Here is a 14,220-nt window from a genome sequence, read left to right as displayed (position 1 = left end):
TACTGAATACACAAAACCTGTGTCACCAGAGCCTGTTGTTTGGACAGGAGGAAGGAGAGATTGATTCCTTGATTAAAGGGATACTATTGGCTTAAAAATCATGCTCCTGTCTGAAAACTTTTAACTGACTTGTGGTACAGGAACTCCTACATTGCTCAATCTGGAAGAGATGAGAGAGAAAAAATATTTTGGTTTACTTTGTGCTTTTACCAGCACTTTGTCCCTCATTCAAGAAAGCACCTCTGCGACAAGATGGACAGGTGCTTCACAAGCCCCAGCGTACAAGGGGTTAACCCAGACCCCTGCTTGTTGGCTGACTGGCGTAAGGATACAAAAGTAGAAGGGAAGTGACTACCTTGGCGAACAGTGCGACCTTCCCCTCCCAGCTGGCTAAGAAGCCAGAAAAGTCCCAGGCCTTTGAGATCTATTGTTCTGAGTGACTTGTTTACTTTTGGAATCCTTTGTTTTGTGACTTATTAAAAGGAAGCGCCGAGAAAAAGGACTGAGAGTCATTCATCTTCCCCAGCCATCAGGTTGGCCCACTGGCCCACAATCCCTATTAGGGAAAATACTTATGCATGTGTTTAAAGTGAGGCACGTGTTTACATGCTTTTGAGAATCAGGGCCTTTGTGCACAGTCATTTTCACTGCTTTCCTTTGCACAGTCTGTTAGTCAGGCATTTGCCCCTGTTGTCTGTATGGGTCTTTTATGAAGGACCAGGGGAGAGAAGAAATGTTTTCAAAAGAGGAAAAAAGTGATTGTAGAACTACAAAAATTGGCACAACTGGAAATACTTCTATCACTTAGGGCTTAACGGACTACGGTCCAAGTTGACAGCGTCTCTGATGTTTGTAAACTGCTCTGAGATCCCCAGATAGAAAGCAATACAGAAATGCAACACAGAAAGCAATACAGAAATGTTCTCATATTTGTTCTATTATTATAAAATACCTAGGATCTTTGGTAGAAGAGGCTAATGATGTTTAGGAACCAGGGACCTAAATAATATTTTAGCAGCAAGTCCTACGAAGTCCCGGTGCCATTTTGGAGTCAGAACACACTAAACCCAGGGGCACTCTGTGGATTAATCTTCTTTCATTCACAGCTATTCATGCTGTTCTTCTTTACCAAGAATACTATTCAGCAGTCTGTGCTAGAAGAGGTTAATTGTAAGCCTGGTGGTTCTTCCCTAGGAAGGATGTTGATCTTTGTTCTCTAAGCCCTGTCCTCAAGCATTGGCCATCTACTAAAAGTCTTTCTGTAGTGGAACTGACTAGGATCTATGGCACCCCTTTAAAGCAATGGCAGCAACAGGCAGCATCCCTTTTAAAGTTAATGACAACCTTAGTGGTGATAGTAGACGTAAAATTAGATATGAGCTCATAAAACACGACAGTGTTGAACGTTCCTCGTGTCCTCTAAAGCTGAATATAGGTAAACAGTTAGTTGGGAAGGTGCCAGCAGATGGCACTGAAAAATATGTAGTATTGTTCCTGGGTTTTGTAGGCTATCTGCAACTTATGTGTAATGCAGACGGCTTCCTTTGCGCTGCGTTTTACAGCAGTTCTTAGTGGTAAGAAAAAAACCCACAGTGAGACTGTGGGTTTCATACACTGAGACCATTACATCCCAGACCAGGGGAGTGACATGACATTGGTGCAGTGCCAGTTACAGTCCTGGCCCTTTAAAATTCCTCCTCTCCTGCAGGAAGGGCATGGCGGTGGTGTGGCTATAAACAGGCCTTCAGCGTTATTCAATGGACTTCACCTGGCAGGGCAGGGCATCCTCGGCACAACAGACAGTATTTTAAAGGGCCGGGAATGCGGAATAGTGCAGACATTTATGGGACTGTCAATGCCAAGAAGATAGCAACAAATAAGATGGAATTTAAGAGACCTATAACAAAAATGAGTAAGTGGGTGGTTAGGAGGATTGACTTCTTGGGAGGAAAGATTAAACACAAAATATGTATAGCCTAAGGGGAATAACTTAACTATCTGCAGGATGGGAACAGCAACAAGGGGAGAAATTATTATGGGCTATCGGTGGAGTTAAATAGGAATAACGGGATGAAATTAAACAAAGAGCAAATTTAGATTGAATACCTGGAGTAACATGTTCCCTCGCCTGAGGGTGCGAGTGTCCTCTGTCCCCAGCACTTCCGCTCTATGCCTCTCCTTACATTTTGAGCAATACTGCCCCAGGAGCTGCTGAGTTCACTATTTTACCTTGACAGCTGCCAAAAGAACTCTTGGCCTACAGCGGGATCCTTTTCTTCCTAACGCGGGGAGGATACCATTCATGCCTATGTAACTCAGGGTATGTCTCCACAGCAACTGCAAGGCGTGACTGGGCACCCCCAAGCTAGCTTTGACTGAGCTAGCTCATTGGCAATAGCACCGTAGCCGTGGCAGCACGAGTGGCAGGATGAGCTAGCTGCCCAAATACAATACTGCCTGGCACAGTGGGTACGGAGTCGGGAGGTTACTCCACGCTGCTGCGGCTACGCTGCTGTTTTTAGCAACTAGTTGGATCAAAGACACCCAGCGGCTCCCAAGGCACTTACACACTTTTGAAAATCTTCCCCAAGTGATTTTCTCCACAGGTTGTTTCTTCCACAAACACCAAGGGATGTAAAGGCCCAGATTCAACAAAGCATGTGCTTACACCCTTTTGTTTATGATAGGCCTTGCTGAATCAGGTCCAAGTGAACATTCTCCGACTGTCTCCTTATACCCTTATGTCCGTTTACAGTACAAAGCCGAGATTCTCAAATGTGAAGACCTAGCACGCCACATCTAAAACTGAAACTACTTAGTATTTGACCTTGTAGTTAGAATGGATTCTTAGTCTGACACTGTACTTTAAGCCAATCAGCATTCTACCCAACAGACTTCTGAATCGGCTCATCAGTGGTATATGTTTGAGAAACGCTGGCCTCAAGGGCCTACTTTCAACAGTATCCTGAGATAAGGAATTTCTTTCCTGGACATGCCGGTTTCCTCACCAGAATGATTGCTATGTTGTTTTATGTCACCGATCGCTTTCCTCTCTGAAAATAATATGTGTCTATATTCTTTTGAAAAACAAAGGAAACCTGGACATTCCACTCCCCTTTCTTCCTTTCACAAACCTGACATTGTTTCAAAGCATCGGGGTATTTTCAATATTTATGTTTTGCCGTTTCAATTATTTCACCCACCCACCGTTCAAACAGACCCTGCCTAGGAAAACAGGTTGTGTGGGCTAACGCATTTTAACAACACCCATTTCCAAACACTAGTATAGCGAGAGTTTAATTCCTTTAAGGCATGTTATTCAGCCTAGGTTCCAGGGCTAGGGTGGACCACGAACAGCTAGCATGTTTTTCATCATGACCTATTTTCTTAGTCTGAGACACAGCCAAAGATTCATTGGTCACAGGGTCAGACCTCTCAAATGCTGCTCTGTTTGCAAAATACTCTGCATTTGGGTGCAGACCCTGAAAATGCTTCTTCCTTCCCACGTGCATGGCTCCTTACCATATAGGCTTCCATTCAGCAAGGCAGTTAAGCACATGCTTAACTTTAAGCACCTGTTCAAGTCCATCTTGCAAAGTTAAGCATGTGCTTAAGTGTTTATCTGGATCTGGGCCGTGCTGCCCATCCAGCCTTTCCTTATGGTTGGATCTGGGAAGTGTTCGTTGCTCCTGTCTGACATCTGTACTTTTAATGTAATTGTTACAAACACCTCAAGATGATAAGAGCTATAGAAATGGAATAAATAATAAATAAATGAATGATCTATCCTGTCAGGACACCTGCTCCACCCTCTGCCAGCTCAGGATTGTTCCCAGCATTACATTTTCCTCATGCTTTGTCCAGACTAGGTTAAAATGAGTCAAGTGATGGGGCTTCCATCACTTCCCTTGGGAGACTATTGCACAGGCTAATAGATCTAATAGATCAGTTTCTGCCTAGAGCTGACTGCAACTGCTGCTAATAGAGGGAACCCTGAAGTCACTCAGAAATGTTCTGCTCAGTTGCTTGTGACTCCTGACTGCGAAGTTGATATGCTGTGCGTACCGAACACCGGGAAGTGGCTTTAGGTGTCTTGGAAGACACTTGATCAATGTGCCAGCTTAACACGGAAATGTAAACAGCAAATGCTAGCAATGCTCTGCTTTCTGCGAGCATTGCAAAAGGGTTGGGGGGGGAAAGCAGCTACTAGCCAATGGAAATGACATGAATGGACTTGACAGTGATATACTGTCCTTACTGCATATGTATGGGCTTCATGATGAATTATTATTTGTATGACAGTAGCGCCCAGAGACTGTAATGAGGGTGTGAGGTGCCATTGTGCTAGGCACTGGACAAACATGTAGTAAAAGAGACCTGAAGAGCTTACAATTTATGTTAATGACAAGACATAACAGATGGATGAAAGAAACACACACTTACGTATATTGTAAGCTTCTTTGTTTCCTGTGTTTGTACAGCACCTAGCAATGGGGTTCCTAGACACTTCAGCAGTACAAGTAAATAGGAAGAAGAAAGAGGTGAGGGGTTGGTTGGGAGGGAGGATGAAGAGTCTGAGAAAGGAGTATGTTTTTGCATAGATTTGCAGAGCATCCAACATTAGGGTGGTTGGCTGATGGGAGTTTCGAGCATATCTCTTGGTGTTTTGATACCTGGGGCCAGACATCACTTCCCCTCCCACACTCCCATATTAGTCCCAATTTTTAGTGTGGAAATCCCCACTGACCAAGAGACAGTGTGGTCTAGGGAACAGGACTGGGAGCCAGAGTTCTAACCTCTGTTTCACAACTGATCTGCTGCATGATCTTGGACGTTATGATTAGTTTGTTATCTGTATTACCATAGAAGCCCTAGTTATGGACCAGGACCTCACTGTGCTGGGGGCTGTACAAACAGAACATGCGGTGCCTGCCCCAAAGAGCTACAGTTTAAGTATAAGACAAGAGACAACAGCTGGATACAGACAGATGGGGAAGCACAAGGAGTCACCATGATAGGCAGTAGTCTCACAACACCAGTTGTCAAGTCACTTCACTTCTTTATGGCCTTTACTACCCTTTTTCTGACTTGTCTACTTACATTGTAAGCTCTGTGAGTTTGTACAGTGCTTGGGACAGCGGGCCCTGACCTTGCTTAGGACATCTGGATACTAATGTAATATAATTAATAATAAATTATTTCCCCCCAAGGTGTTTGAGTAGCTGTTGACTCTTCTACGGCTGACTTTTAATTCTTTTTAACAAATCATCAAAAAAAAATCAAATCTTTTTGATGTCACCAGCCTTTTACCTCATCATGTTTTCCACAAATGTCTCCTGGTCTAATTCCTTTGTGGATGTGGACTGGGTGGTAATTTTTACAAGAAAACAAACCAGCCATGAGAAAACATTTGCAGAAAGTTTGGCTTAACTATATAGGAGAACAGGACAATTTCTTTGTGGTTGAAATTAATGTGATCTGCTGGAAAAAAAAAATCAATGTGGGTTCCTAGGAGACTGACCAAACTGACCTAGATGCTGGAAGCAACAGAATGTGTGAAATATTCTTGAAGGGCAAATCAGGACTTAATTCTTAAAATACCCATTTTAGTGCCATCTGTTGTGTTTATTGTACTGCTTCACATTCACACATTTAGGTGGTGTAGTTGCTTTTATTAGCTGAGTAGGCTGTTTGGGGTTACGCACAACACAGACTTTCAGTAACTGTACCATATATTTAATTCACAGGGCCAGATCTTCAGCTGGCATAAGTGGATGCTGCTTCATGGAAGTCAATGGATCGACACCAGATGATGGTATGCACCATAGCCCTGAAGCTGTGTATCAAACTGTATTTACAAGGAGGATGGGGAAGCACACAGAGTGTATTGGGCTTAAGGATGGGGGACTTACTGCCAAAGTCCTGCATGCTTTATTAGAGGCAGGGCCAACCTGCAAACTTTGGCTACAGATTGGAATTTCTACCTGCAAGGATATTGGAACAAATGATTAAACAATCAATTTGTAAGCACTTGGAGGATAACAGGATTATAAGGAAAAACCAGCATAGATTTGTCAAGAATAAATCATGCCAAACCAAACTAATTTCCTTCTTACACAGGGTTACTGGCCTAGTGGATAGTGGGGAAGCAGTAGACGTGATCTATCTCGATTTTAGTATGGTTTTTCTCACAGCCCCACTTGACATTCTCATAAGCAAACTAAGGAGCTGTGGTCTAGATTAAATTACTATAAGGTGCGTGCACAACTGGTTGAAAGAACATCCTCAAAGAGTAGTTAGCAGTCATGGTTCACTGTCAAACTGGGAGAGTCTAACTAGTAGGGTTATGCAGGGATCAATCCTGGGTCCAGTACTATTCAATATTTTCATTAATGACTTGGATAATGGAATGAAGAGTATGCTTATAAAATTTGCAGATGACACCAAACTGGGAGGGGTTGCAAGCATTTTGGAGGACAGGATTAGAATTAAAATGACTTTGAGAAACTAGAGAATTAGTCTGCATTCAACAAGTTGAAATTCAATAAAGACAAGTGCAAGGTACTACACTTAGGAAGGAAAAATCAAATGCACATCTACAAAATGGAGAATAACTGGCTAGGTGGTTGCACTGCAGAAAAGGATCTGGAGATTACAGTAGATCACAAATTGAATATGAGTGAACAATGTGATGTAGTCGCAAAAAAAGGCAACTATCATTGTGGGGTATTTTAACAGGAATGTCTTATGGAAGACCAGGGAGCTCATTTTCCTGCTCTACTTGGCACTGCTGAGGCCTCAGCTGGAGTACTGTGACCAATTCTGGTCATCACACTTTAAGAACTTGATGATTACCTGTTCTGTTCATTCTCTCTGGCATTGGTCACTGTCGAAAGACACGATTCTGGGCTAGATGGATCTTTGATCTGACCCTGTATGGCCATTCTTACGTAAGAAAGATGGGGACAAATTGGAGAGTCCAGGGGAGAGCAACAAAAGTGAGAAAAGGTTTAGACAACCTGACTTATGAGGAAAGGTTTAAAAAACTGGGCACATTTAGTCTTGTGAAAAGAAGACTGGGGGAGCGGGGAGGGGGACCTGATAACAGTCTTCAAATATGTTAGGGGCTGTTATATAGAGGTCTGACTGTGCTCAATTGTTCTCCAGGTCCACTGAAGGTAGAACAAGAAGTAATGGACTTAATCTTCAGCAAGAGAGATTTAGGTTAGATATGAGGAAAAACTTTCAAACAATAAAGGTAGTTAAGCCCTGGAACAGGCTTCCGAAGGAGGCTGTGGAATCCCCGTCACTGGAGGTTTTTAAGAATAGGTTGGACAAACGCCTGTCAGGGCTGGTCTAGGTTCACTTGATTCTGCCTCAGCACAGGGGGCTGGACTAGGTGACCTCCTGAGGTCCCTTCCAGCCCTATATTACATGATTTTATGCAGTTTTGGTCTGGGCCTGTCTCCGTACTGTGGGCTGGACTGTGCCGCTCAGGCTCAGCTCAGAGCTGGGATTGTGGCAGAGCTGCCCTGCCCCAGGGGGAGCTCCTGAGAGGCATTATGACTCTTATATGGGCACAATACCTCCCCGAGGGGACGGTTCAGGATGTGCTGCCCCTCTGCATACACACAGCGCTCCTGGCTGGGGAGTGCAGGCTGTGAGGTATGGTCCTGCCTTCTCCCCACCCTCCCTTGTGAGGCCCAGCTCCCACAGATGCGCTAGTCCTGAGCAGCCTTTGCATTAAGGGAAGCGTAGGAGCCACAGGCAAAGCTAGGAGTGGAAATTTGGGTGGGCTCTGACTTTCGGGTGGCCAGGCAATGACAGACTGTGCTATCCACCGGCCATGCCGGCTGGCTGTGCAGCCTGGCGGGGGCAGGGAGTGCTGGTCCCCTCGGCTGTGCAGCAGGGGAAGAGAGGGAGCCGTTGCCCCACTGCAGGGTATGGGCTGCTCGCCTTCAGCTGGGGACTCGCGTCTTCTGTGAGCTGTACGGCCCCTGTGCGGGGTCGGCTCCAGCTGTGCTGCAGGGGCATGAACAGGGGGCGCAACTTGGCCCGGACTCTGTATTGAGTTGCCCAGCACAGTGCATCCTCTCCTAAGAGCTCTGCAGAGAGACTGGCCTCGCTGCTGCCTCCCGCCATGCAGGGGATGAGCTGTGTGGAGAGAGCCACGGGCAGCTCCCGAGCACCTGCTAGTTCAGCTTCTACCCCGATGCCACACCCTCCTCCTGGCCCTGGTGCTCCCAGACATGGGGCTTCACCTGCCGAGCTGGGCACGAGCATGGGCTGGCTCAGAAAATGGCAAGGCAGAGCTGAAGGGCAGGCCCATAGCTCCATCCTGGAGTTCAGGTGCCTGAGTGACGCTCCAGGGCACTGTGGCAGCACTAGATCCCTGCTCAGATTTGGCTGGGCCTGGAACCAAGGCCATCCGTGGCTATGTCCCGGTAGGAGCTGCAAGTGTGGCCAGCCCTTTAGCAGAGATGGGGAGGGGAAGACAGTTTGCTGGACACACAGCCAGTACCGCTACAGTCCCTGCTTCCTGCCCCCAGCAATGACAGGATCTTGTACTCGCAACAGCAATCACTTTACCCACCAGTGACATGCACCCACTTCTGGAGTGAACCACAGCGGCTATATAACAGCACACAGCAACACTACACCAGAGTTTGGGACAGGAATTGAAAAATACTAAACATGGTTTGCAACTGACTCGTGCCTAACTTCTGCCACACTGATCCATTCCGTGCCTAAGCGGAGAGAGGCAGCACAAGGGGCTGCCCCAGAATCTCTAAAACTAAAGAAAGACCATTTCAAGGAGTTTCCTCCTGTTCTCATGCAGCATGTTTGATGCAGGCCGAACTTTCTAATGCTTCCCAGATGCTTCTGGATGGCCTCCAAATCTCCACAGTCTCACTCAGGTATACATCTCCCCTCCCCCCATCCAATTTCATCTTGCTGCATGAGTCCAAGTGGAAGCCTTCTGTTGCCATGTTACCGTTTCCTAAATGGCTATAGAATTTCCCATGGCAAATTTCCCATCCCAAACCTCTCCAGAGTTTTTTTTTTAAAATCCCAACAAGTTTAACATCACAAGGGGCTATAGGAAGAGCCTTAGCAATTTGCTTTTCTCCAGCCTGCTTCATCATTGCGCTGTGCATGTGCGTATATAAACCAGGCACCATATCTTATTACAAATCCCCTAAGACACCCTCGTCCTCTACAGCAAATATTTCATTTGAAAATGAAGGGGTCCAATCTCCCCCTTGATACAAAAGCATACATGGCAGTTGGGTACCATGGTGACAGGCACCCTAGAGAAACCCAACATAGAGTTTCAGCGATGCTAATAAGAGTTACCATTCATGTATATATCAAGGGCAAAATAGACCTTTAAAAACAGTGTGATCTACAGTCTCTCGCTGTCGGGAGTAAAGTTTCAGTAACAAATGAATATGGTAAAAACTGAAGAGATTCTCTGTGACATTGCATAGGGCAGGCACATGCTGATAATAAAGGGGATGGAGTGGTTGTTTGGTTTGGGGATTTAGGAAGCTTAATTGAAAGTGCTGTTATGAAGATTTTTGACTACAGGATATTGTGCTGATTCCGAAGGCCATTTGCTTGATACAGCAGTTTTCACAGTAGACTTGTCCTATGCAAATGCTGTCTAACAGCATGAGGTTCATATGTTTTGCTGCTCTGCCATTGGCAGAGTTGTTCCTGACTATACTGGTGCTTTCAGCACAGAAGGAGAGGATACCGATGATAGTTCAGTGTGTGTGGTATGGCTGTAGCCACACTGGAACCCATGTGGCTAGGAAACTAAAACAAGAGTGGATTTATTTTGATTGAGGGATTTTGAACTTCTAAGAAGGAAAACTCTAAACACAGGATCAAAGCCTTGCACATTTGCCAGCACAGCATTCATTGTCTAAAAGCACTCACACATTCCTACAATAATCACATCGCGTAAGGACTTATATGGGACGAAATGGGTTAGAAATTGTTTTGAATAATTTCCAGCGTGTTTTATTTTTACAAATACTGCAGCTCGCCTTCTAGACTGGGTGTGAAGCATTGTAATAGTAATACTTCGTTTTTATATAAAGTTCTTTGTTTGGTGATTTCAGTGAACTTTACAAACTTCGCTTGATTAAGTCATACAACACCCTGGTGAAGCAGGTAAAGGACAAAAGGGTCACTTAGCCACCCAGCACGTAAAAGGTAGCCACCTCTGGGATGGAACGCAGCAACCAGCATGAGGCAACATTCCACAAGAGCAAAGACGCAAAGAAGCAAGCCATATCCAATTGAAAACTGCAGTGGGAATATAAAGCAGAAAGTGACTAGTTGCCTGAAATGGAATTTGGAACATTCCTACTCTTATGAAAGTGCAATGGGCTCTTTAAGTACCAAAAGAGGCCAAGACCCTGGGTTCAGTTCTATCTTGTGTTTTAAATTCCTCCAGGGATTTAAAGAGGAGCCCCCTGGGAATACACTCATTGTACAGGGATACTTCATGGAGCTGCCAGCCCTGGAATAGGGGGTGTAGCAGGGAAGTGATCATGACCAGAGCACACCATGCTCCAGTGACTCGTCTGGTGGATGGCCCTGAGGGGGCTGTTGTAGCCAAAGAAGTAGGTCATCAGTCCCCCAGCTGCCCCATAAGGAGCCGGAACGCAGAGGTGGCTTGGAACAGAGGAAAAGAGACTCAAACCCCTTGAGTTTGTATTTCATCAACATGACAGCATCCCCCCACCCACCACACGGGAGCCTCTATTCAGTATTGAATCAGAGAGAAGAGCGCTGTGGCAGTCAGTTGTGGTCTCTAATGGATAGATCTCAATACCAGGAAGCCAGGACACCTAGTCTCCACTATAAGGCCACAGAGAATCATTTCTCTTCTTCCATTTTTCCCTTCTGTAAAGTGGGTAATATTGATACTCATGGACCTCACTTGGAAGGGGGCTTGGGAGGACTAAGCAACTAGTGCTCATACTTTGCAAAATGCATGTGCCAAGAGGTTGTTAGGTACCCAGTCCCCACCACCACCTCCTGAAGCACCAAGGCATTGCCTGGTGGATTGCAATCCACATTTGATCCAGTCCAGCCCTTCTTAGCCCTGGTGAAAGATCACTGTGCCACCAGGCAACATCTTCAGGAGACGCTGTTGAACAGTGAACCTGTCTAACTCTTACTTTCCTTTCATATAAACCAAGACTCTTCCCTCATCACCCCACTCCTCATCAACCTTGTTCTCTGTCCTCTCCATGGCTGTCTGTCTATCACTGGCCTCTTTTCACATCACACCTTGCTTGGTGCGATAGCCTCCTCCACTCCAGCTCCTGCCACAGCTGTAGCATCCACTGCAGTGACTCACCATCTTTTCTCTCCTGTCTATACCCTGTGGTTTTACTCTTCCTCTGCTGTTATTTAAGCCCCCAGGACTCTCCTAGTATTATACAAATGCTAACCAACAGCAATAATCATCATCCTATTTCTCCTCCTCGCTGCAGTCTTTAGGTCTGTAAAATATGTTGAGGTACTGTTTGTATGGAAGATGCTGTACATCTAAAGTTGTGCTGTCATGTGTCATATCACCCGTAAAGGCTTGATCCAATGGTCACTGAAATCAATGGCAAGGCTCTCACTGATTTCAATGGATGTTGGTGGAGGCCCTATATGATTTGACAGTCAGCTCACAGGATGCAGTAGCTGAAAATTTTCACTCTCCATTAATAAATTCAGAGTGCCTGGGGAGGAGAGCACTAGAAGATGGCTATCAGATCAAGAGTCGGTAGAATCATAGAATCATAGAATATCAGGGTTGGAAGGGACCTCAGGAGGTCATCTAGTCCAACCCCCTGCTCAAAGCAGGACCATCCCCAATTAAATCATCCCAGCCAGGGCTTTGTCAAGCCTGACCTTAAAAACTTCTAAGGAAGGAGATTCCACCACCTCCCTAGGTAACGCATTCCAGTGTTTCACCACCCTCCTAGTGAAAAAGTTTTACCTAATATCCAACCTAAACCTCCCCCACTGCAACTTGAGACCATTACTCCTTGTTCTGTCATGCAAAAATGTGGGTAATACTTCCTCACTAAACCAGTAATCACTCTTGTACCTAGCTTCATTTTCATAATGGCACAGGTACCACATTCCTAGCATGTGTCTTAAAAACAACTTTATCTAGAGCACAAGGGTTTATTTTACCTTCTCACAGGGCTAGATCCAGCCAGCCTTACTCCTGCTGAGTTGACTCCTCACTTGTAGACTAAGGTCAGGTCTACACTACAAACTTATAAATCGGTATAACTACGTCACTCCAGGGTGTGAAAAAAAATCCCGGTGTCAACAGTGCTAGGTCGACAGGAGAGCTTCTCCTGTCAACATAGCTACCGCCTCGTGGGGAGATGGATTAACTACACGGACGGAGAAGTTCTCCCATCGGTGCAGTAGCGTCTTCACTAAGGCATGACAGCGGTGCTGCTGCAGCACTGTACATGAAGACAAGCCCCCTGGAACTACTAATAGCAATTTCTACCATTTCCCTCCCCTCCTGATTGATCCCCCACTTTGCAGAAAATACAGTTCCCATTCGCAGCTCAGGTTGGTGTTGATTCCCAGGCATTTCAAAATATTGTATCTAATTAAAGGAAGCAACAGGTATTTAGCTACCACGGACTTCTGCCACAGTGCCCGCCGCACGCTTTGTGCTTAAATAAACTCCATGTTCCATGGCAGAAAATGATCAGACTTGTCTGCTGCTGAAACTCTACACCACCAGCGGCTTTTCCTCCTACAGCACAAGGCAATTTGGGTTTATTCCTGCACCAGTGAAATCAATGGAAGATTTGAACGGGAACAGTAGCAGGCCCCCATATGCTGCTGTGGATGGGCTGATTGTACTGTTCCTAAAGGTTAAATCCCAAACCAAGCTCCCATTAAAGGCTGCTTCAAAGAATTGCTTTGCCACCGAACCTTAGTGGTATTAAAAAAAATTATGAATGGACTCCAGGTTATTGAGAAAGGACAAACCCTAAATAGTTCTGACGCATTGGGACCAGATCCTCAGCTGGTATAAATCAGCATGGCCCTATTGTGTCTCTCTTCTAAAATATTACTTGCTGTACATTTTCAGCAGAGGTTAAGCTTCTGGTAACTTGTGCCAGAAAGGTTAGAACAAGTAGCTCTGAGCAGCCATCCTGAGCCAAAGCACAATAACATTGCCAGGGTCAGCAGCAAGCAATGGGTTCAAACAGTGTGCAGTCATCTATTCATGCAGCAGCCCTCCTTGTGGGCCCTCTGCCATCCCCAGAACGTGAACAAGACTCAATCTTCTAGTTTAGCACCATCAAGATCTCTCTGGGGCGAGGGATTCAGTTTTCAGCAGGGAAAACGGCACGGCCACACAAACCAGAGCTCCCAATTCCTTGCACTACACACATCCTCGGGGCTGTTCACAAAATCCGAGTCGTGTGAAACCAGAAGAAGTGAGCTGAAGCCGGTGGAGTTACTCTGATATAAAACTGGCACAAGGGGATGCTGAATAAGGCACCGTTGCTTTAGAAAAAGGCATGTGCAGTTTAACTGTAAGCTCCATGGCGAGCTATTAAGTGCCATACAGAACACACACACACACAGAGTACCCCCCATTCCATTTAAAAGAAAACTAAGTGCAGCTATTTTTACTTTGCTCAAGACAATGTTTTAAAGGCTGTGGTTCACATTTCTCCACAACCTGGGTTGTCTCCGAGCAAGTATTGCTGGATCACTCACGCGCCTGGATGTGCCTTACTAAACCAGTGCCAGAGCTATTATTAGAAACAATTGTCTCTCCTGGAAATTTTGCATTAGATGCTCAAATCTACTTTTCTAATTCTCCCCCAGCAGCAAACAGGCTAACAATGCAGTGGAGAAAACAATCTTACGTGTACCCATTTGCAGTGCGTATAGATATATATGCACAGAGAGGTTAGAAACAGGGCCATTTATTTGCCATTTCTAGACTTTATATGTAACAACTTTTCTGCTGCAATCTAGGAAGAGAAGCACGCCTGAAGTGAAAATATTTCCAGGGCTTTGCTTTTTCAATCCCCAGCTCTGCATTTAACTTGCTGCAGCCATTTGGAATGTAGAAAGAACAGTCCATCTTAGCAGTCAATGGAAGCATGCATCCAGATTTGTCTGAATTCAAACATCTCCACCTCCCAAATCCCC

General features: G+C 45.4%; 1 protein-coding gene across 10 annotated transcripts in view; it reads right to left on the bottom strand.

The window, feature by feature from the left end:
• The window catches only part of FRMD4A (FERM domain containing 4A), a 573,140-nt gene that overhangs the window by 202,618 nt on the left and 356,302 nt on the right, over positions 1-14,220 (bottom strand). The gene's annotated exons all lie outside the window — the stretch shown is intronic.

This window comes from Lepidochelys kempii, chromosome 1, assembly GCF_965140265.1.
Source record: "Lepidochelys kempii isolate rLepKem1 chromosome 1, rLepKem1.hap2, whole genome shotgun sequence".
Lineage (NCBI taxonomy): Eukaryota > Metazoa > Chordata > Testudines > Cheloniidae > Lepidochelys > Lepidochelys kempii.
Note: the sequence above shows the minus strand (reverse complement) of the source record. Positions and strands in the feature narration are given on the sequence as shown.